Genomic DNA, 24,512 nt, shown 5'->3' on the forward strand with positions numbered 1-24,512 from the left:
ATCACTCTTTTATTCTTCTTGTTTATCATGTATGTGTTTATTATTTGTCCTTCCCTGCTGAAATGAAAATGCCACAAGCACAGAAGAGTTGATATATTTTTGTTTGCTGCATTATCTTTAAAATAATGTGTGGCATAAAGAATGCTCACAAAGGGATCCCTGGGTGGTGCAGCGGCTTAGTGCCTGCCTTTGGCCCAGGGCGCAATTCTGGAGATCCGGGATCAAATCCCACGTCGGGCTCCCGGTGCATGGAGCCTGCTTCTCCCTCTGCCTGTGTCTCTGCCTCTCTCTCTCTCACTGTGTGCCTATCATAAGTAAAAAAAAAAAAAAAAAAAAAAAAAAAAAAAAAAAAGGAATGCCCACAGACAGTATTTGTTGAATTAGTGAGTGAAATGTAACTTACATGGCTCAGAGCTTTTTCCTATTTTCAGCCTACTTAAGTGGGCAAAGAAATGAAGGATAGAATTGAAGAGATAACCCTCTTATAGTCACTGACTCTTTATAAACTGTAGCCCCTATAAGGTTTAAAGATAGAATTTTACAGAGATTCTGGACTAAAAGGTTATACAGTAGGTCAATTTAGGAAATATTTAAAAATAGGAAAATGTGCTTTAAAAAAATCACCTAGGGATGCCTGGGTGGCTCAGCAGTTGAGCATCTGCTTTTGGCTCAGGTTGTGATCCCAGGGTCCTGGGATTGAGTCTTGCATCAGGCTCCCCACAGAGAACCTGCCTCTCCCTCTGCCTATGTCTCTGCTTCTCTCTCTTTGTGTCTCTCATGAATAAATAAATAAAATATTTTTAAAATAATAAAAAAATCACGTAGCAACTTATTTCCCTAGGTTATCCATGGCTGACATCTTCACATGAGTGTCATGTGGCATGGACAATTTCATGCTCTGATTTTCATTATCTAATATATCAGTTTTTCTTAGTATTGAGCAATTAAAATTCTGTGAAAGGATATGTGTGTGCATTTGTGTGTGTTTACACACAAATTGCTTTCCAAAAATGATGTATGAACATACACCTCAATGAGCACACTGGATATCTATCTCTCCTTACCCACGGAGAGAACTCAGAAGCAAAGTACTAGCATGATTGAGAGCTCAAAAGCCAGGGGCACCTGAGTGGCTCAGTCAGTTAGGCCTCCAACCCAATTTTGGCTGAGGTCATGATCTCAGGGTCCTAGGATCAAGCCCTGCCTCAGAATCCATACTTAATGTGTTTAAGACTCTCTCTCTGTCCCTGCTCCCAATCTCTTTCTATAAAACTAAATTTAAAAAAAAGAGAGAGAGACTGCCCAAGTTCCAATCCCAGCTTCATCACTTGCTAGTTTTGTGACTTTGAGAAATCTGTATCATATCTTATTGCCCCAGTTTTCCTACCTATACGGAGGAGATAACAGTGATACTAAGCTCATAGGTTTATCATGAGAATTAAGTTGGGTAAACATATGCAACGTGCTTAAAAGAGTAACCTAGCAAATCCTTAACATATAAACATAAATGTTAGCTGGGAATGTGAAGAAAGTAAAATTCAATATTGTATAAGAACATTTAAAATGTGAGGGAAAAGTGATAATATCCCATGTATCTTTGTTATAAAATATTGACTAATTTTTGACTTCTTGACCATTTTCTTTCTTTTTGTAATTAGTCTACTCAAGTTCTTTTCTCATAATTTATTCATTTGTAAGGGTTATTTATATATTGAAATTAACTCTTCACATATTTATTGAAAATATTCCTCTAATTAGTTATAACATTTGCTCATTAACATTATTAGTAATATACAGAAAATTTCTAATTTATTTTTTTTAATTTATATTGTCAAGCCTATCAGTGTATGCTTTAAAATTTTATTTATGCTTCTATATTTTCTCCAGTATTTTATGACTTAAAATTTTATATTTAGCTTTCTAAATTATCTGGAACTTAGTGTATGGTAGGATGTGAGAATATACCTTAAAGTTTCTATGGAGCAAATTTTCTCAATATCATTTATTTAAAAATTCATCCATAGCCACTCTTTTATAATACTTCCTTTATGTTAAACTTCTATGATATATTTATACATATATATATACACACACCTATATACATACATCATATCAAAATTAAATTATATATCCTAAAGATTATTTTACATTTTATGTCAGTATTTATAGAATAAATAAATGAATCTGAGTTGAGTGGATAGTAAGGATAAAAATTGCATTCACCAAGTTTTCTTTTGTCTGTTCAAGTAAGGCTAAATATTTTCTTCATAGAGAACTTTTCATACTAACTTCCAATTAAAGGTAAAAAGCAATATATGAGAACCTCCTGCAACATTTGCTGCATACAGATGATCTGTATAATGCTAATAGCTTCATATACTCAATGTGATTGTGCATGAACCTGTTACTAATAAGCCCACTCAAATAAGCTGGCTAATGTATAGCACAATAAACAGAACAATTAGAAATGTCACAGTGTCAACCAAAGCATTTGTGAAATTCTAATCTTTGCTTCTTAATTTTTGGGATTGTTTCCCTGCTATTGTTTCTAAAGCTCACTCTTTCAATTAACACTGAAAAGAACAGAGGCTTTTAAGAGTTATATAGAAGGCTTGCTGTGATCACTTGCCCTCATATTTTAAACGAGCCTGAGCATCTGAAGCTAAATGAATTTTTAGTGTCTTGCACTCATTTCAAAATGAGTATACAGATCTCATTTCTAGTCCTTTAGTTATTAGAAATGAATGAATGGATAGATAGATAGATAGATAGATAGATCAATTAAAAGATCTTCAGTTGTCTGCCTTGTATAGTTGGACTAGATGACTGCAAGTAACTGTGTGAGGCCCCTCCACTAGGAAGGAAGTATAGCCTTCCTCTGGGCACACAGCAGGACAGGTGCTAGAGCTAGAACTAAAGCTAGAATGTCTCTGGATCACAATGGAGAACTCAGTGAGATAAACGATGATGCTAAGGACACATATCCAAATCACTTTATCCTTTTTGATTTATTTTTGGCCAATCTTTCCTGGTCACTGTTGCTATAGTAAGATGAGCCTGCCTCCTACATGGTTTTTTATGAGGTATAAAAGTCAATCCTAATGCTTGTTTTCATTTTGTGGTGAAATGTCCTTAGTGTTTTCAGTAGATATATGTATGCATATTGATAGGCATAATTGTCTAAGTTTGTTTTCTCTGGCTTCACTCATTTTTTGCAAAGATTTGTGATCAATTTATCCAAAAGTATTGTAGCAATAAAAGACTTTATTTTGTTAAAATCTTCTTGGGCTTTGTTTTCTGTTTAATTCAACATCAGATCATCTATAACATGAATAGACTCCAATTAACGAAAAACATAGAGAATCTGTTTGAGAAACTAGTCATATGCTGTACAAACCAATGCTAATATCCAGCTTGCTAATCAGGAACACAGAGTCTCAAAGGCCAACTTAGAGAGACACATGTCATTCAAAACTCTCTACAAAATAAAGAAACTGCTGTGGCACTGTACCACATTTAATCATCAGATGATGAAGTCTATTGACAGCAGAGTGATGTCCATTATATTGCCATGTTATATTCAAAGAGCCCATAGCAAGCTATGATAGAAAACTGGGACATTTGCAGATATGTTAATGGCTAGGAGAAAAAGATCAATGTCTTTCAAGGTTGTGGTTGTGGAGACTCCCAATCCTGTGTTCCTTTTAAGTACAATCATATCATAGCTACAATGTAAGAATACTGGGAAGGCTTGGAGTGAACTTCAAATAAGGCTCTTACAAATAAATCATGTCCACAGGCTGTAATCAATCAAGTATTCCATTTTCCCAGGAGAAATGTATTTAAATTATTAATCTTGCCCAACCTATGAAGAAGGACTGGTCATCAAGACTGCTTCTACAGATACTAAATTATCTCTCACCAAGGAATATTCCAAATTGAAATACCTCCACTTCTGAATATCTGTTAACTTTTGTATGTTCTAATTTGTCATCAGGGCTTTCTAGGATTCTGAATATGATTGATTGCTTCAATGAGGTGCTAATCATCAGGGTAACGAAAATAGGGAATGTAAGAATCATTCACAGAATCCTTTTTCACTTTACTTATATCAGGAATCCAAGTGAGAAAAGAGATACAGGAAATCAGATTTTTCAAAGGAATCTTTTTAATTAATCTCATCAGTGCTGCTGTGGTTCACAAAATATGGAATATACACAGTTCCTTCAACATGTTTTCCATATTAAATATTTAAACAATCATGAAGAGACTTCCAGGACCATCTAAGACATGCAAAGAGGTTAAAAGTTACCATGCTCATCCTTAACAAGAAAAAGCTGGGCAAACTGAAAATCAATGACTTATTTTGGAGCCAGCAGAAAACTGACATCACAATACAAAATAAAACCCCATCATCTAAAGAGATATATATACCAGAGACACAGGCTAGATCTGCTTAATTCAAGCATAAGCTTCTGGAGCCATTTGTAAATAATTCTGATGACTTGCTAGAGGTTTAATATCCTAGCTTAAAAAAATAATATCCTAGCTTATCAACAAATACACATAATAATTATAATACACAGGGTTAGCTGTCATAAAATTCCCTAATAACTAAAACCACACATAAGGATCCCCTAGTGCTTCACTGATATTCCTTAGGGAGAGGCACTTGGACTATAGACTGGACCTGCTGGGGGAAGGTACAAAGCTCCATGCCACGTTAAATGTTAATGGGCTAGCTCAGCAGTGGGAAGAGAACATCCGCTGACATTAGTCAGAAGTCTTGCTTTCCTTCCTGAACACTACTGTCAAGCCAACAAAATAAAATGATGGGAAGGGGAACCCGTGGCCAATGAGATCAAGGATGGATCTCTCCACAGCAACACAGAAATGCATACCCATAACTTTCCTACCCCAATTTAAAACAAACAAACAAACAAACAAACAAACAAACATGTTCAGGACCCTTGCTTTCAAAAATGATGAACTGCTTTACTGACCTCCCAAAAAGTTATTTCTTGATATTTGTCTCTCATAAAGAAAAACATTTTTCAGAATGCCAAGAAGTTGGTGTGCCTGGGTGGCTCAGTCAGCTAAGTGTCTGCCTCCAGCTCAGGTTATGATTCCAGGGTCCTGGGATTGAGCTCCATGTAGGGCTCCCTGCTCAGCTGGGAGTAAGCTTCTCCCTCTGTCTTTCCCCCTGCTCTTGCTCTTTCACTCAAATAAATAAGTAAGTAAGTAAATAAATAAATAAATAAATAAATAAATAAATAAATCTTTTAAAAATGCTGAGAGGTTATAAACTTTTCAGTCTATGCATACTACAATATATAATGACCACAAACAATTTTGCTTCATGGCACACAGAGAAAATCATAATACCTACACTATACACTGGGCCAAATTGGAATAAATTTTAGAATGAAGAGGGAGCTTGATGTAAGTAAATAATTATGTGTTCTTTATATTATATAATTATAACAAAAATAAATTATAAAGAATTAACAGAGAAGTTAAGCTTTGAATTTATATAAAACTTGCAAAGAAAATCTTAAATTGAAATGTAATGAGAAACTTGAGGTTGTTTACATGTTAATAATCTTTTTAATGCTTGGAACATCTACATACAATTCCTGATTAAATATTTTAATAAAAATGCCTTTAAATCCTTGGTAGTAAAGACTGATGAGACACTTTTTTGCACAAATAATACAAATTGCAGAAGTATATTTATTACTCTACTGTTTTGTTGATATATTTCTTTTTTTCCAGTAGTATGATTTTGGATAATCTCAACTCTTATCATTGTAGAGTATGATCATTCTTTAACTTTAATAGTTCTTCCTTGTGTTTCATTTAATATAAATATTAGAAAATCTTGAGACAATTAAAAATGGATTTAAATTTCAATAGTTTTCCATATTAAATATTTAAAATAATGATGAAGAGACCTTCAAGATCAGCTATGACATGCAAAGAGATTAGAAGTTATTACTCTCATCCTTAACAGGAAAAGCTGGACAAACTGAAAATCACAATACAAACTAAAACTCCATCATCTAAAGAGGTATATAAGAACACCTAGGTGCTCAGCGGTTGAGTGTCTGCCTTTGGCTCGGGATGTGATCCTGGAGTCCTGGGATCAAGTCCCACATCAGGCTTCTTGAATGGAGTCTGCTTCTCCCTCTGCCTGTGTCTCTGCCTCTCTCTCTCTCTCTCTGTCTCTCATGAATAAATAAATAAAATTTATATATATATATATATATATATATATATATATATATATACCCAGAGCCACAAGCTAGATCACCTTAATTCAAGCAGAAGCCTCTGGAGCCATAGGTCAGTAATTTTGATGACTTGCTAGTGGTTAAATAACCCTAGTGTGTCCATTCTCCTAGTTTGTCCATTAAGATATCAATAAAAAACAAATAAAATAAGTTTGAAACTTAAGAAATAAAATCATTATTATTCAAAGACAGTGTGATTGTTTATGTAGAAATCCCGAAGTATCCCCAAAGAAACTCCTGGAACTAACAAGCAGGAATGCAAAATTTTAGGATACAAGTAAAAATACAAAAGTCAGTTGCTTTCCTATATACCAGCATTAAACCATTGGAAATTGAAATAGAAAAGTAATCCCTTTTACAATAGTATTAAAAAACTGAAGTACTTTGGCATAAACCTAATATAGTATGTACAGGATATGTAGAGAAAACTAAATAAACAAAAAAACAAAAAACAAACTGAAGAAAGAAATCAAAGAAGAAATCAAAGGACCTAGAATAGCCAATACAAAACTGAAGAGTTAGGTTAGAAAGCTTACACTACTTGATTTCAATATTTCCTGTGAAACTATTGAAATCAAGCTAGCATATTACTGAAAAAAGAATAAATATTTGTCAGTGGAATAGAAGAAAATCCCAGAAATAAAACAGCAATTCAATGGAGAAAAGATAGTCTTTCCAAAAAAGATTAATTAAGATTAATTAATTTTAAGATTTTATAAAACCCTAGACCCAGGCCTTAAATCCTACACAAAAAATTAACTCAAACTAAATGTTAAACCTAAATGTAAAGCACAAAACTATAAATATTCTAGAAGAAACACAAGAGAAAATCTGTTACCTCAGGTTTGGCAGTGGAGTTTTTTAGATAAAACACCCAAAACACAATCCAATTATGAAAAACTTGGTAAGGTGGACTTTATTAAAACTAAAGCTTCTACTATATAAAAGACACTAGTCAGAGAATGAAAAAGCAACTCATACACTGGGAGAAAATACTTGCAAAAACATATAACTGATAAGATTTTTATACAAAACACAAAAGAACATCTAAAACTCAACAATAGGAAAGCAAGCAAATGCAATTAAGTTAGTCAGAGATCTGAAGAGACATCTCACCAAAGAAGACACACAAACAACAAAAGATAATTTGTCAATAAAGAAATGCAAACTAAAATAATAAGAAATCATTAAATAACTAACATTTAACTAGCTAAAATTCAAATTTTGACACTATCAACTGCTGAAGAGAATGTAGAACAACAAGAACTCTCATTCCTTGTTGGTGGAATGCAAAATGGAATAGCTACTTTGTAAGATCATTTAACAGTTTCCTACCAAACTAAATATACTCTTTACCACATAACCAAACAATTGTACTCCCAATATTTACCCAGTTGGTTTGGAAAACTTATTTCCACATAAAAACCTGTACTAGAATTTTATAGCAGCTTTATTCATGGTTGTCAAAAACTATGAACAGCCCTGATATTCTTCAATAGATGAATGGATAAACAAACTGGCATATTCATATAATGGAATATCAATCAGTGTTAAAATAAATGAGATAAAAAAGCAATATAAATAACAAGGATAAACCTTATCTGCATATTTTTAGTGCAAAAAGCCAGTCGGCAAAGGCTATATACTGTAAAATTACATTTACACAATGCTCTGAAAAAGGCAAAACAACAGCACTGGTAAACAGATCAGTGTTTGCAAAGGTTTAGTGGAAGGAGGTTGCTGAATAGGTGAAACAGAAAATTTTTTAGGATGATGAAACTCTCCTGTGTTTTCTGTAGTGGTAGCTACATGACACTATGGATTTGTCAAAATTCATAGAGCTTCACAATTTGAAGACTGAAGCCTAACACGTACATATATCTTTTAAAAAATCATTTAGGAGGGAACCCAGGATGGAATTCATATGGTGACAAAATAATCTAACTGTATCATAAGTGTATGAAACAATGTCACTGAAGTTGAAGAGGAAAGAGTATATCCACCAAAGTAATTCTGGAAACGAGTGGAGAATGTTAAGATTAAAGTCAAAAGAGATAGTACTAAGTACTGTACCATAATTGATAGGTTTTTTTTTCCCTCCACAGGAATATAGATTAACAATTCTAAAACAACTATACATATATATACTCCACTTAATAATTAAGAAAATAAATGACAGATGGTAGGAGGCAGGTTTCTCAAAGCTGAAATGGAAAATTGTAAATAAACAAGAATGAAGGCTAGAATGATCATGTTATATTGGGTTAGAGTTAGAGACATCAGTAAAAACTTCATAAAGATACAGATAAGATGGGTTTTGGTGTTTCGGCAATGCTGCGGCCGGGAGACCGGGAGCTGACCCAGAGACACTTGAATTAACTTTGGCAGAAGAGAAATGGAGGAGCCATAGAACATTAAGGATGAATTCAGGAAGACCCGAGACCATGGAGAACTTGCCTGCTCTCTACACTATTTTCCAAGGAGAGGTTGCTATGGTTATAGACTATGGAGCCTTCATCAAAATCCCTGGCTGTCGGAAGCAAGGTCTGGTCCATCGAACTCACATGTCATCCTGTCGTGTGGATAAGTCCTCTGAGATAGTGGATGTTGGAGACAAAGTGTGGGTGAAGCTTATTGGCCGGGAGATGAAAAATGATAGGATAAAAGTATCCCTATCCATGAAAGTCGTCAACCAAGGAACTGGGAAAGACCTTGACCCCAACAACGTTATCATTGAGCAAGAAGAGAGGTGGCGGCGGTCCTTCCAGGATTACACTGGGCAGAAGATCACCCTCGAGGCTGTCCTGAACACCACCTACAAGAAGTGTGGCTGTAAAGGCCACTTTGCAAAAGATTGTTTTATGCAACCAGGAGGGACCAAGTATTCTCTGATACCAGATGAGGAAGAGGAGAAGGAAGAGGCAAAGTCAGCAGAGTCTGAGAAGCCTGACCCCACAAGGAATTCTTCTAGAAAAAGAAAGAAGAAAAAAAACCATAGAGACAGGAAGTCGTCTGACTCTGACAGCTCAGACTCTGAGAGTGACACAGGCAAGAGGGCAAGGCACACATCAAAAGACAGCAAAGGCAGAGAAGAAGAAGAAGAAGAAGAAGAAGCAGCAGCACAAGAAGAAACACAAGGAGTGAGAGTGGAAAGAGTAGAGGGGGTGGTGAGAGGGGGAGGAACCAGGAGCCTTGTGCCTTGAAGCCCTGGCTCCCGGAAAGACTCAGTAGTGTGAATATGGCCTCCCACCCCACTGACTTTTCACCCGCGGGAGATGGCTTCCCCTTCCGCAGCAGGCAGGTTTGGGAGTTAGATGTCAAAGCATCTGCCTGAATGAGTTGTTGTTAACTTATCATTCCTGGTCCCTTTGCAAGTGACCCCTGCAGCTCACCCATTCATTCACTCAACTTCCTTCATTCAGCAGCAGGTCCTATTACCCTCTTCAGCTCCAGAGCCAGATTCACGGGACTCCTGCACGGGAGTCCAGGCTGCAGCCACAGGTACTGCTGTGGAGGCGAGTCTGGCTGTAGTTGGGAGAACAGTGATGGGGCCCCCGCCATTGGGTCTGCCCTGGGCTGATTGGTGAGTGATCCCTGCGGCATCCAACACAGGGGCCGAGGGAGACCAGCAGGCGGAGGGAGAACATGGTAAGAAGTGGTGCTCACTTTCTCCATTCCCCCAGTGTGATTCTACCAGGCTACAAGGGACAGCCCGAAAACCATTGTTTGCAGCGACTGAGCTTATGTGGGACACTCGGCCAGACCCCTGAACCACATAGCTCAAGCCAAGATCATTGCTTTACTTTGTATTTACTACTATGTGAGTCAATTGATTCCACTTCAGGTCTCTGCTTAAATTCCTGGCATAAATGGAAGTGTGTTTGTTTAAAAAAAAAAAAAAGATACAGATAAGATACCTATAGAAATATAGATAGTTGCAAATACACAGGTTAGGAAAGAAAATGCAATGAAACTGTGTCAATGTACATAGGAACCAAGTAAAACAACTCCTCAAAACCAAAGATAGAACATTTTTTTTTTGCTACAAATAAAGTGATATTCATACTGTTAAGTTATAACTCTAAGTATAAAATAAGTATCTCTAAGCCCATACTAATAAAAATGAGTTATTGAATAAAGAAATAAAATGGGAAGAATAGTTTCTGCAGGAAAATCCAAATAACTTATGTAGATGCTGCGTGCTCAAGGAGATGGAGCTTAACTCTCTACTTCTTAAGTCCGGGTGATTCGGTGACTTCTTTCCAATGAGTAAAGTATGAAAAAGAGGGGGGGGGGATTATCTTTTAGTATAGAGAAATTTGACAAACACTACCTCAACCAGGTGATCAAAGATAATACCAACAGTGAAAAGTCATCGTGATAGTATATACACTTGAAGGGATGGGATGATAGCGCTTTCTCCTAAAAACTCATACCCCAGTCTAATTATGAGAAAAACATCAGACAAAATTGATTAAGAAAGTTTCTACAAAAATACCTAACTAGTAACCCCTCCAAACTGTCAAGGTCTTCAAAAATAAGTAAAGCTTAAGAAATTGTCATAGCCAAAAAGACTTAAGGAGATATAACTAAATGTAATGTGGTATCCTGGCTAAGATCCTGGAGCAAAAAGGGGACATGACATAAAAGGTAAGGAAATATGGATAAAGTGTGGACTTTAGTGTACAATATGGTGACAGATGGTAACTACCCTTATGGCAGTGAGCATAGCGCAATGTATAGAATTGTCAAATCACTATGTTGTACATCTAAAACTAGTATAACAATGTATGTCAACCATACTTCAATAAAACGTACTCAAATATCTTTAACATAGAAAAAACATATATGAATGTATAACAAAAATTAACAAATTTCTAAAAATAATAAGGTATAATACTGGTTCGTTAATTGTGGCAAATGTACTATACTAATTTAAGATGTTACTAAAAGAGGAAACTGGTCATGAGATATATGAGAATTCTCTATACTATTTCACAAGTTTTCTATAGATCTACAACTGTTCTAAAATTTATAATGTATCAATATATTTTAGATATAAGATTAACCCCTTACTCAACTTACATTTTGCAAATATTTTCTCCCATTTGGTAGGTTACCTTTTCATTTTGTTGACTGGTTTTTCTTTCTATGTAGAAGTTTCTCAGTTTGATGTAGTCCCATTTGTTGATTTTTGCCTTTGTTGCTCATGCTTGTGGTGTCATGTCTAAGAAATCATTGCCAAGACCAATTTCAGGGAGCTTCCTTCCCATGTTTTCTTCTAGGAGCTTTACAGTATAAGATCTTACATTTAAGTCATATAAAGAATTCATACAACTCAGTCATTAAAAAATAAACAAGCTGATTATAAAGTGAACAGAGGAAATTAGATATTTTTCAAAGAAGATATCCAAATGACCAACAGATACATGAAAAGATGCTCAACATCACTAATTACCAGGGAAATGCAGACCAAAACCACAATGAGCTATCACCTCACACCTATCATCAAGAAGTAAAAAGATAATAAACGTCGCAAGAACGTGGAGAAAAATGAACCTTCATGTACTACTGGTGGGAATGTAAATTGGTACACCCACTAAGGAAAATAGTATGGAAATTTTTCAAAGAATTTAAAATGGAAGACCTTCCATTTTGAAGACCTTCATGTAGATGGTTTGCTGGGAACCAAGGCCCAAGCACCAAGCATCAGCAGGTTCCTAGGGTTTCAAATGTGTTTCCTATCTCAATTTCTAACTATTAGAACAGCAACTACCAACTAATTGGTTATTACTTTGAGTAGAAGCACCTGAGATTTGTCCTATGCTTTGATATAGGCTAGAAGTCACGCATCATCCCTCTCAGCAAGAAATGTTAGCACAAACAGTGCAGATTACAAAATGAGAAAATCCAAAACAAAAGCACATGTGCAAACCTTGTAAGTGTACAAAGTGGGAGGACATTGAATGGATGAGGAACATCATAAACAAAGACTCAAAACCTACATGAAACAACATGTTCTGGTAGTTGAAAAGTTGAAGATCAAGATGCCTATAGACTGGTGTGTCTGGTGAAGGCTACTTCCTGGTCCACAAATAGCCATCTATTCACTGTATCTTTTCACTTCCACATGGTGGAAGAATCACAAGATATTTCTCTAAGTCTTTGAATGCTTATGATTTATAGACATTGTGATGATCATGATCATTGGGAAAACTCACTTTTCTCTGAATTTGAAGCACTCATCTATCTTGTTCTCTGTTATCTCCCTAAACACTTTATGAATGAATACAATTCTCTACCCCTTGGAAAATGAAAACATGAATATTATTATCTTTATTTTAATCCTTCCTTTAATTCCAAAGATAGGCATCAAATAAGTTTATTATTGCCAATGGTCTGGACTATAATCCATACACAGTTTACATCATTTTATATGCGGCAGAAGCACAATAATCACCCTCTGATGCTAGAAATGATCTTAGAAAGCAATCAGATTTAAAGATGTGACTTAACGGAAAAGCAAAAAAAAAAAAAACTATTATTATGTAGCAATCCTACTTCTGGATATATCCAAAGGAAATGAAAACTGAATTATAAAAAAGATATCTGTACTCCTATGTTCACTGCAGCATTATTCACAATAGCCAAGATACGGAAACAACCTAATTATCTATTAACAAATGAATCGATAAAGAAGATGTGTGAAACCGTGATATATATTGTGATATTTTTCCTTCTAAAAAAGAAGGAAATCCTACCATTTGCAACAACACAGCAACACAGTGTGCATTATGCTCAGTGAGATAAGCCAAACAGAGAAAGACAAATACTGCATGAAATCACTTACATGAGGAATCTAAAAATCTGAATTTGTAGAAACTGATATTAGAATGGTGGTTGGGCTGGGGGATTGGGGAATTGAGACAATGTTTGTCTAAGATTATAAACTTGCAACTAGAAGATGAGTAAGTTCTAAAGATCTAATGTACAGCACAGTGATTATAGTCAACAATACTGTATTATTTACTTCAAAGTTTCTAAGAGACTATATCTTAAACATTCTAGCCACAAAAAAAAAAAAGATATTTATGTGACATGATAGAGGTGTTAGCTAATGCTATGGTGGTAATGACACTGCAATCAACACATCATATACCTTGAGCTTACACAATTATATGTCAGTAAAAAGGTATTTAATAAAATACAGACAATATTGAAACATTTCATGTAGTTTACATTGTATTTTTCCCCATAAATTTTCTTTTTTTTAAAGATTTTATTTACTTATTCATGATACACATAGAGAGAGAAAGAGGCAGAGACACAGGCAGAGGAAGAAGCAGGCTCCACGCAGGGAGCCAGACGTGGGACTCGATCCCGGGTCTCCAGGATCACGCCCTGGGCCAAAGGCAGGTGCTAAACCACTGCGCCACCCAGGGATCCCCCCATAAATTTTCTTAATTAGTCTTCAGGATTCAAATTCTAACCCAGATTAAGTATTATTAGAAAGCACCTTAACTTCATTTTTCCAGTTTGACTACGAAAACACAAACCTTTTCAGTATGTACGTACAAACATATATATAATTGTCTTTGCATTTTTCTGTTAATGTCATTTGGATGTTCTCAAATTTCCATTAGGTAAGTCATTTTTGGAAGCCATTAGATCTCTTTCAATAATATCTCTTAAAGTGAGAATCACACAGATGTATTTGCTCCCCTCCAACACACAACAGTTCTTTTAATTTACAAATTCTTGACGAATTTATTTTTTTTATACTCAGCATTATTCAGTAGGGAACAATACAGTATGGTGTTCTATTTATTTAAATAAAGCTGAAAATAGAATTCAAATGTTGAGTCTTGAATTTTAATAGATTTATCATTTTGACAACATTATTTAATGTGGATCCTAGAATTCCAGGCAAACCTACATATAAGAGATTCTGTGTGAATAGAAAAATGTATTACTTCAATTTCATAGTTTTCAAATTTAACTTAATGTGTAAAGCTTTTACACCTTCCTATCATTGCTGTAACACCATCAATATATAAACCTCTGCAGTGTTTCAATATGATCTTATTTTTTACGAAGGGTTCATCTATCATGTGAATACATTCTGAAGTTTGTTTTGTTCTTTCTTCAAATCACTTAATGTTTTTAACCATTCCTCTTAAGGGACTCTGAATGAGAGGTAAGCAAAGTTAACTCTTTCAAGGCTGATCTCCTAGATGGTCTTTCTGAGAGGGTGGTGGCTGCCTGCAGAGTAGGACCAATTGGAAATGCAAACCACTCCACAGAAAAGAGTAAGAAACAAGTCCTAAGTTATTCAATTCTGTAAGAGTGCTAAGTCGGTAGTGGAGCAAGGTTGGAATTTGATGATTTGTTCTGTCATAGATCTACAAGTATGAGGAATGGACCCACGTCCCTGATCATAGCAAAGAGGCTTGGCTCTTGTAACCAAAAATACTATGGCAAATCAGTGCTGATGGTCAAAGTTTTATTACATCCTACAACTGTGACTACAATATTCAGCCCATAGTCTATCTAGGTCAGGTGATGATGTTTCTTCTACCAAGGAACCAGCACTTAGAGCCTGTTATCTAGCTATCTTATATTCCTGTGTGCCTCCAGTTCCTCTCCAGAGTATCATTTCAAGGGGAAATGCAAATCTATTAATCCCTCTATATCAGAAGTTTCTCTCTATAAACATCATCCAGGCCTGATGTATATGTTATTAGGTCATTTATCCTCATTTGTTTGACAATTTGGTGCAGAAAGCTAGACATCTTGCCCTCCTCACCATAGCCTTCAGAAATTGAACCAAGGGATTAGAGATCAAGAACATATCCAAAGAAGGTTAATTAAGTAGTGTTCTGGGGATAGTGGAGTCCATCAATGATAAGGATTTGAATTGCAGGTTATTAATTTGCTACTTATCTCTTATACAGACTGTATCATAAACCAGGGACCAAAGATAACATTCTTTTGCTATTATTAGTGATCTTGAAGGGATCTTCCCAGAAGTTAGGAGGCTCCATGAAGGGGAGAGGGAGATTAGAGCTATAATTTGCTAACCCATATGGGACAAATGATGTTCTTCTGATTTCATCCTTGATTTTCTTCTGAAATGAAGTATATCAGTCCAAGACAGGATGCTACTGCTAGGGTTCTACATGTTCTATGTAAGTATAAATGAAAATAAAAAAGATCTAAAACACATGACTTGCATGACTAGCCCTCCCACTAGGAAAACAGGTAACATTCAAAGGTACCAAGTACACCTGACAGTCACTAGCTATACTTTCTTAAGGACTCTTCCTGTTATAAGGGTGTAAAATAACTTGTAGATAAAGAAGCCAAATATAATGAGATTGATGATGTTCGCAACTGTAATTTATATAAAATAAAGTACTGCCAGGTAAAAATGGGGGCTTCCTTCAACTGACAAAAAAAAACTGGTAGAATTGCACTAACTGCTTAATATATAAGATATGGGATATCTAACAAGAGGACTCAGAACTTCCTAAAAATGAAGACAAAAGAGATGTCAAAACTGGAGCCCCTCCCTATGAGTTTAAGCTTATAAAATGATTGGTCCAAAAGGGTGGCCCCTGAAAAGTCACTAGTCAGGGAGCTCTGATTTGCAGAATCATAGATTTGCAGTCTATCCAACTGTAGATACACCCACACAGTTCAAGCACTGGAGATGGACTACCCAGATATCATTCAAACAAATAACAAAACACTCTCCAATGATCTGGACAATGACAATAGTCTAGTTCTGGTATGGGATCTAGTATCACGCTCCATTTTAGTAACAGAGTACAGCACACAGGAGAAACTTACTTCAAAATCCTAGAGGTAAAAACAAAACCAAACAAAACAACAACAACAACAAAACAGAATCCTAGAAGTCTATATTATGTTCTCTTTGGGATGAAGCAGAAGCTCCATGCAGCAATCTCTTCTGTCCTTTAAGTGCAGTTATATCTATTGGTCAAAGTCCTGAAAATTCGACCTTTTGCAGATCCTTCTTTTATTCTGGACCCCCTTCAAAATCTGCAGTTTACTCAATAAATGAATTGAAAGAGCATCTCCAAATATGAAGTATATTGACTTTGATATTCAAAGAAGCCCATCGATTGTGATTCTTTCTTTTTATGGAGAAGTATAAGGTAGAACAACTTCTTCCATTTAAGGAGCTGTCCTGACATTTCTGAGACCATTCAATCCTTAGAGACTTTACTAATGTAGCTACCCCTGAAGTTTTATTTCCCATCCTCTGGCTTTGAGGCTTCTTACTGAGACATTTAGGTACTTGCTTATATCCTGGTCACCCAACCCCATTAGCATAATATCATACATGTAATGGACCATAGTGTTGATCTGTAGGATGATTAGGGTCCCTGTAAACTTTCATGATTAGATATGACCTAAATCAGGAGCATTGACTACCTAAGGACAAAATAATAAATGTGTACTATTGATCTTGATAGGGAAAGGCAAATTGCTTCTGATAGTCCTTACTAGTTGGTATTAAACACCAAGTTTTTATTAAAATAATCATTGTATAAATCTACTTTGGGCTGTATTAATTTGATATAATAAATATCATAAGAGACTACAAATGTGATTGTGGAGTCATCACTGGATCAACAAGATACAGACATTCTACAGGACCTATATGGCTTTTCAACAATCAAATAGACCTAAATATGGATGTTTTTAAAATGACCATCTCTGCATCTTTCAAGTATTAAGCCCATTATTCCTATTGAAATTAGGGAACTTAATCCATAGTAGTATCTCTACCACATTTTTATTTATCCTCTGCAGTGAGTAACCAGGGCAAAACTTCTCAAGGATTAGGGTATTCCATTCACCAATGTATTTCTTAATTCCCTGGTGAAGAGCATGTCTGCCATACCCTCCTAGATACATAGTTAGGGAATAACCAAACTAGTTGTATACAAAATGGTGTGCTCCAATATTTCTATTTCACTAATCTCCAGGACTCGGTCTTCTAATATATAAAGGAAGCCAAGTCTCACCTCACTCAACAATGGTGTCCAAGCTTCAGTTAACCAACCCAGTACACATAATCCTACTCCCAATTTCTAGATCCAACAAATCCACATATGTAAGTATAGTTATCCCTTGGAGATATTGTTAGTTCAGTTCCAAACCACCACAATAAAGCAAATATTGCAATAAAGTAAGTCAAATGAATTTCTGCTTTCTCAGAATACATAAAAGTTATGATTTTTACTATAGTGTAGTCTATTAAGTATGCAGTATTTTGTCAAAAAAGCAAAAAATTTTATTGCTAAAAATTCTAACCATCAGTTGAGCTTTCAAGTCATCATCACTGATGACATACTACCATAACAAATAAAATAATAATAAAGGTATTGGAAATATTGCAAGAATTACAAAATGTGGCACACATATGAAATGAGCAAATGTTTTTGGAAAAAATGGTGCTGACAGATTTGCAAGACACAGGGTTGCTTCAAATCTTCAATCTGTAAAAGACACAGTATCTGCAAAGCATAGTAAAGCAAACACAAGAAAATGAGGTATGCCTGTAATAAAGATAAATGTAAATGAACTAATATTAGTTATGAAAGAACAAAGATCATTAGAGTGGAAAATGCTTTGGTGATTGAATTAATGAAATCTATTGTTCTGTGGCATCTCTACCAGAGGGTTTTTATAAGAGATACATGACATTTCATTTAAATTATATCATCTAGGAGGGAGGGCTATGTGCCTGTCATTGCCACCAGGGTTTAATATAAATAACAAATATAAGTTACAATGTTCAAAGTTAGGTTTGCCTAGAGAAACATTTTTGAGAAGTAACAGGAAAGGAGGAGGAGAAGGGAAAAGAGGAGGAAGACAAGAGGAGAAGAAGAGAACTATTAATCAAAGGTTCATTATCTCCTTTCCAACTAGTGGCAGTCAATATAATTCATAATTAAATTATTAAATTGAAATTCTGTTTAATGGCAGTTGCTACAGAGATAAATTTGAGTGTCGTACAAATTTGATTACAAATACTAGCAAATAATAATTTTCCTGGATCCAGCTATACTGTTTTTTAAACCACCTACCTATTCTTCATCTTTTATACCTCCCCAGTTGTTAAGCCTGTGGTTGATTGTATTTTAATGTTTATAAACATGTATACCATAGTGTCTTTTGCCCATTACGTTATGTTCATTGAAGTCTTAAAACATACACTGTTCTTTTTTCTTTCTAGTGCAGAGATTTGTTCATAATGGATGCCTTTTTGCTGTTTCTAGAGGTTAGTAATAATAGCAACACTAGCATTTGTGGTGGGTGTCCACTAGAAAGCTTCACACTCTGTAAGAATTGCCTTACTTCATATGAGCAAGTACCACCATCACAATGATTTACTTACCTTGCCACTACATGGGATTATACCCTGTGGGAATAAATATGCATTTAAAATCCTAAATAATGGCAGAGAATTTGCCTAGAAATTAAGCATGTGGGTTGTATAATGTTTTGGCAGGACTCAAATTCATCATAATAGGTTTGGATACCTTTTCACAATAATTTACTTAGAAAAATACATTCAAATTTTCACATCCTTGGATAATGCAATTCGTGTCAAGAAAAGGATTACTAATTCCCTTAATGATTCATTCTATACTCAACTCCAGAGAATGCAAGAGTCTAGAAGAAGGTATCATTTTGCAATAAATGTCAAAAACATGTTTTATCTAAATAGCTCAACATACAATACTGACAAAATTTAGTTAGAGATAATTTATACCCTTCAGTGGCCAGAGTAATCTATGGGTTTCTTCAAATTGCTTTTGTCTATAAAATAAACTCAATTTGCTTTACTACATGAAGAACAAATTTAAAGCTATATTTCATAAATCTCTGTCACTGAAGATTAAAGTAATCTTTAATTTACAAATACTGCCATCAGCCTATGAGCTTTATGTTGCTGGGGTTTGAAAATTGAGTTAGACAACATAAAACTGATTTTCAACCTCACCTGCTAGTAAAGGCAAGATATCTAATAAAATAAGAAGAGATAAGCCAGTATTAATTGTCTCTAAAGATATCATATGTGCACTAATATGGTTCTAAACTCTTGTCTGTCTGAACAAGATTGTTTTAATAGAGCACTGGGGATAAGGCATCTAAGATGCATCACAGTTATTTGTCATAGTGACTCCACATGGTAAATTTCACATACTGTTTACATCTGCCGCATAAAGTCAAGGACTTATATAAGGTCTTTTAGCCCGTGTAGGAAAACACATATTACCAATAGATTCTCTTATCTAAAATGGTGGTTCAACAGTATACATCAGTCACAAGCCCTGTGTGAAATGTAATAAAAATAAACTTCATATTGATGTATTTATTAAGTTTCCAGCAGGCTAGGGTCTAGCTGCATCAAAAACTTCCATTTCAAAAGCAAATGCAAGTAAATAGTTCAAGATGGCAGCATAGAAAGATCCTATCCTCCTACCACAGAAATATCAAATCTACAGCTAATTATGACATAATTTCCTCTAAAACTGACCTAAAAAGTTGAACAGATCCTTCACAAAAAACAGTTAGAGGCCAATATCAAGAAGAGTATGAGAAGCAAAGATATGTTTTCACCAAAAATCCAACCCTTGGAATGCTAACTCTAATCAAAGAGAAATCTCACAAATCTGGAGCTTCTCCTTGAAGAGCAAAGGAATGTGTCCTATATCTGGCACCTCAACCCTTAGGACTTACATCAGAGAGATGAGTCCCCAAAATGTTTAGCTTTGAAAATCAATGGGGCTCATATTCAGGAAACCCAAAAGGCTATAAGGAACAGAGATATTTCTCTTGAAGGATTCATGTGCAAACTCATTCACCCCAGGGACCAAAACAAAAGCAGCAGCTTGAAAGTACCTAGATTATATGTGGAGATTCATTTGTTAACCTCAAAGCATCTGTTGGAGGGGAAAGGGCAAGGAGTTTTGGGGACATTCCAGAGATGGAGATGCTGGTGAGAGTCATTTCTGCATTTTCTCCTTACCTTGATGGTGCTGACAGGAACACACTGGCCCTGTCTGAACTCTATGCTGCCACACTAAAGCTGGCAGGCATACCCCAGGCCTATGCCTCCCCCCACTACCTTGCTAAAGCCAGCAGGCATACACAATCCACACAGATGTTCCTTAAACCACCTGTCTTTGGTGGACAGAAGGGCTTGAGTTCCTGGATCCCATTAGAGAAACAGTTATTGGTAGACAACCACCAAAAGGGCAATGCAAAATAGCAGAATGAATCATATCCTCAGTTTTTCAGTGAAAAATAAAGGCTCATTTACTTTTTCTAGATCTTTAGCCTGAGGGTCAGACTTCAAGTCTGCCACACCTAGAAGTGACAGAGGAATTCTCATGGAACGTAGGCAGGGAGACACCACCCTTATACTCCCTTAGTCCCACTGCAGCTCACTAGTACCTCCCAGAAAGGAGCTTATACTCTCTTTTGAAGTTCTAATTATTCACATATCACCCAATGGACACTTTCCAGATTACCTGGTCCGGAAGCCAGCAGGGTTATAATGTGGTCCCATAGGAACATATATATTTATGTACTTTAAAGGCTACTTACTGCTTGAGGGTCTGGCTTCCAATCAGCCTAAAACTAGGAACTGAGTGAGAACCTCCTTTTGTAATACTGACAGATCTCAGCACACCATCAACAACTGGGACCTATCCAGAATAAATCAGGATGCTTAGATAATCACAAAAATTTGAAAAACAACCAAGAACCAGAGAAAGGTTGAAAGATAAGTTTCATCTTCTACACAACCCTTCACATCTTCTATCCAACCCTTCAAGACTGGAGAGATAGCTATTTTGCCCAATATATAGAAACACAAGAGTCAAATGAAAATACAGAGGATCATGTTCCAAACACAAGAACAAGATAAAACCTCAGAAAAAAAAATAAAGAAACAGAAGTAAGCAATTTACCTGATAAAGAGTTCAACATAATTGTTATACAGATGCTTACTATACTTGGGAGGAGAATGGATGAACTTCAACAAAGAGATGATAAATCTAAAAAAAATACCAAGCAGAAGTCACAGAGCTGAAGAACACAATAACTGAACTGAAAAATCCACAAAAGGGGTTCAACAGCAGACTAGAAAAAGCAGAAGAGGACCAGTGACCTAGATTCACAGGGCAGTGAAACTTACCCAAGCAGAGAAGCAGAAAAAAGAATTAAAAATGTAAAGATAGTTTAAGGGGTTTATGGGACAACAGGAAGCAGAATAACACTTGCAGTATAGGGATCAGACACAGGTAACAGAGTAAAAAGGAAAAAAGAAACGTATTTGAAAAGATATTGGCTGAAAACTTCTCTAACTTGGGAAGGAAACAGACATAGAGATCCAAGAATCCAAGATAGTTTCAAATAAAATGAACCTAAAAAAGACCCACACCAAGACACATTAGAATTAAAATGTCAAAAGTTAAAAGACAAAGAGAGAATTTTAAAGTAACAAGAGAAAAACAACGTATTACTTTTGACAAAACATCCTAAGACAACAAGGAGATTTTTTAGGAGAAAGTTTGCAGTCCAGAAGGAAGTGGAATGGTATAGTCAAAGTGCTAAAATAAAAAAAGAACTCCCAACCAAGAATACTGTACTAGCAAGTTATCATTCAAAATTAAAGAGAAATAAAAAGTTCTCCAGAGAAGTAAAAACTGAAGCAGCTCAACACCTCTAAACTGGCCTTACAAGAAGTGTTAAATGACCTTCTATAGGCAGAAAAGAAAAGGTATTAACTAGTAACAAGAAAACATATGAAAGTATAGATCTCACTGGTCAAGGTAAGTATAGTAAAGGTAATAGATAATCACTTACTTGTAAGGCTAGTATGAAGGTTAAAAGACAAAAGTAAAAATAACTAACTACAATATTCAGTTAAAGAATATACAAAATAAAAAAATGTAAAATGGAACATCAAAACATAAAACATAGGGAGCAGGGAGTAAAAATGTAGAATTTAGAATGTGTTCAAACTTAAGTTGCTATCAACTTTAAAAAGACTGTTTAAAAAAAAAAGACTGTTTTATTCATATATATATATAAATGTATATACATGTGATCCTCATTGCAACCACAAAGCAAAAACATATGGTAAATAAACAAAAGAGAGTAAGAAAGGAATCTAAGCAGAACACTAAAGAAAGTCATGGAAGAGAGCAAGAAAAGAAAGAACACAGAACTGCAAAACAGCCAGAAAACAATTAGTATATTGCAACAAGTAAGTTCCTATCAATAGCTACTTTAAATGTTATTGAACTGGGGCCCCTGGTGGCTCAGTGGTTGAACATCTGCCTTTGGCTCAGGTCATGTTTGCAGGGTCTCCGGATCAAATCCCACATCAGGCTCCCATGGAGAGCCTTCTGTCTCTGCCTCTCTCTCTCATAAATAAATAAATAAATAAATAAATAAATAAATAAATAAAATCTATAAATCTATATGAACTAAAATCTCTAATCAAAAGATAGTGAAAAAAAAGATAGAGAGGGGATCCCTGGTTGGCGCAGCGGTTTGGCGCCTGCCTTTGGCCCAGAGCGCGATCCTGGAGACCCGGAATCGAATCCCACGTCGGGCTCCCGGTGCATGGAGCCTGCTTCTCCCTCTGCCTGTGTCTCTGCCTCTCTCTCTCTCTCTGTGACTATCATAAATAAATAAAAATTAAAAAAAAAGAGAGTGGCTTAATGGATTAAAGAAAAAAAATTCATCTGTATACTGCCCAGAAGACACTCATTTTAGATATAAGGATCCATATAGACTAAAAATGAAAGAATAGAAAATAGATTCCATGCAAATGGAAATCAAAGGAAGGCTGGGTGACTAAACTTGCATCATACAAAATAGATTTTGAAATAAATACTGTGATAAGAGACCAAAAGAAAGAAAGGTATTACATACTGATATGGGGACCAATCCAACAGAAGTTTATATTTGTAAATATTTATGCCCCAAAAAGAGAGTACCTGATATATAAAGCAAACACTAACAGACATAAATAGAGAAATTGAGAGCAATACTATAATAGTTGGGGACTTTACTATATCACTTAAATCAAAGTCTAGAACATCCACAAAGAAAATTGATAAAGAAACATTAAGCTTAAATGACACATAAGACCAGATGAATTTAATAGGTATATACAAAACATTTCCTCCAAAAACAGCAGAATACACATTTGTTTCAATTGCACATGGAACATTCTCCAGGACAGATCATATATTAGGCCACAAAATAAGTTTCAATAAATTTAAGAAGAATGAAATCAAACACCTTTTCTGACCACAATGGTATGAAACTAGAAATCAAATATAAGAAATATAGAAAATACAAATACATGGAGATTAAACTGCATGCCACTGAGCAATGAATGGGTCAATGAAAAAATCAAAAGAGAGATTAAAAAATACCTTCAGATAAATGAAAATGAAACTACAACTTACCAAAATCTATGTGATGTAGCAAAAATTTTAAGACAGAAGTTCATAGCAATACAGGCCTACCTCAAGGGACAAGAAATATCTCAATAAGCAATCCAAAGGACAATCTAAAGAACAAATGAAGTCCAAAATTTGTAGAAGAAGAAAATTAATAAATATTAGGGCAGAAATCAATGAAATTGAGGCTAAAAAGACAATTGAAAAGATTAATGAAAATAAGAACTCATTCTGTGAGAAATTAAAACAAAATTGATAAACTGTTAGCTCCAGACCACAAAGAAGGAAAGAGAACTTTAACAAATAAAATCAGAAATGGAAGACAAGTTACAACAAATACCACAGAAATACAAAGGATTAGGGACCCCTGAATGATGCAGTCAATGGAGAGTCCAACTGTTGATTTTGGCTCAAGTAGTGATCTCAGGGTGGTAGGATCAATCCAGCCCCAAATCAACTGTTGATTTTGGCTCAAGTAGTGATCTCAGGGTGGTAGGATCAATCCAGCCCCAAATCAGGCTCCACATTCCATGCAGAGTCTGCTTGGGACTCTCTCTCCCCTTTGCCCTTCCCCTCCATGCATGCTCAATCTCTCTAAACTAAAGTAAATATTTAAAAAAATACTAAGGATTATAAGAGATTAATATGAACAGTTGTACATCAACAAATTGGACAACCTAGAAGAAATGGA

The 24,512-nt window shown here is 35.3% G+C and overlaps 1 long non-coding RNA gene and 1 pseudogene across 2 annotated transcripts in view; one reads left to right on the plus strand and one right to left on the minus strand.

Annotated features, from left to right (window-relative positions):
• Window positions 1-24,512, minus strand: part of LOC144288973 (uncharacterized) — a 235,682-nt gene that overhangs the window by 23,378 nt on the left and 187,792 nt on the right. The gene's annotated exons all lie outside the window — the stretch shown is intronic.
• On the plus strand, window positions 8,611-10,106 carry LOC144288360 (zinc finger CCHC domain-containing protein 17 pseudogene; annotated as a pseudogene).

Source organism: Canis aureus, chromosome 18 (genome assembly GCF_053574225.1).
Source record: "Canis aureus isolate CA01 chromosome 18, VMU_Caureus_v.1.0, whole genome shotgun sequence".
NCBI classification, from domain to species: Eukaryota; Metazoa; Chordata; class Mammalia; order Carnivora; family Canidae; genus Canis; species Canis aureus.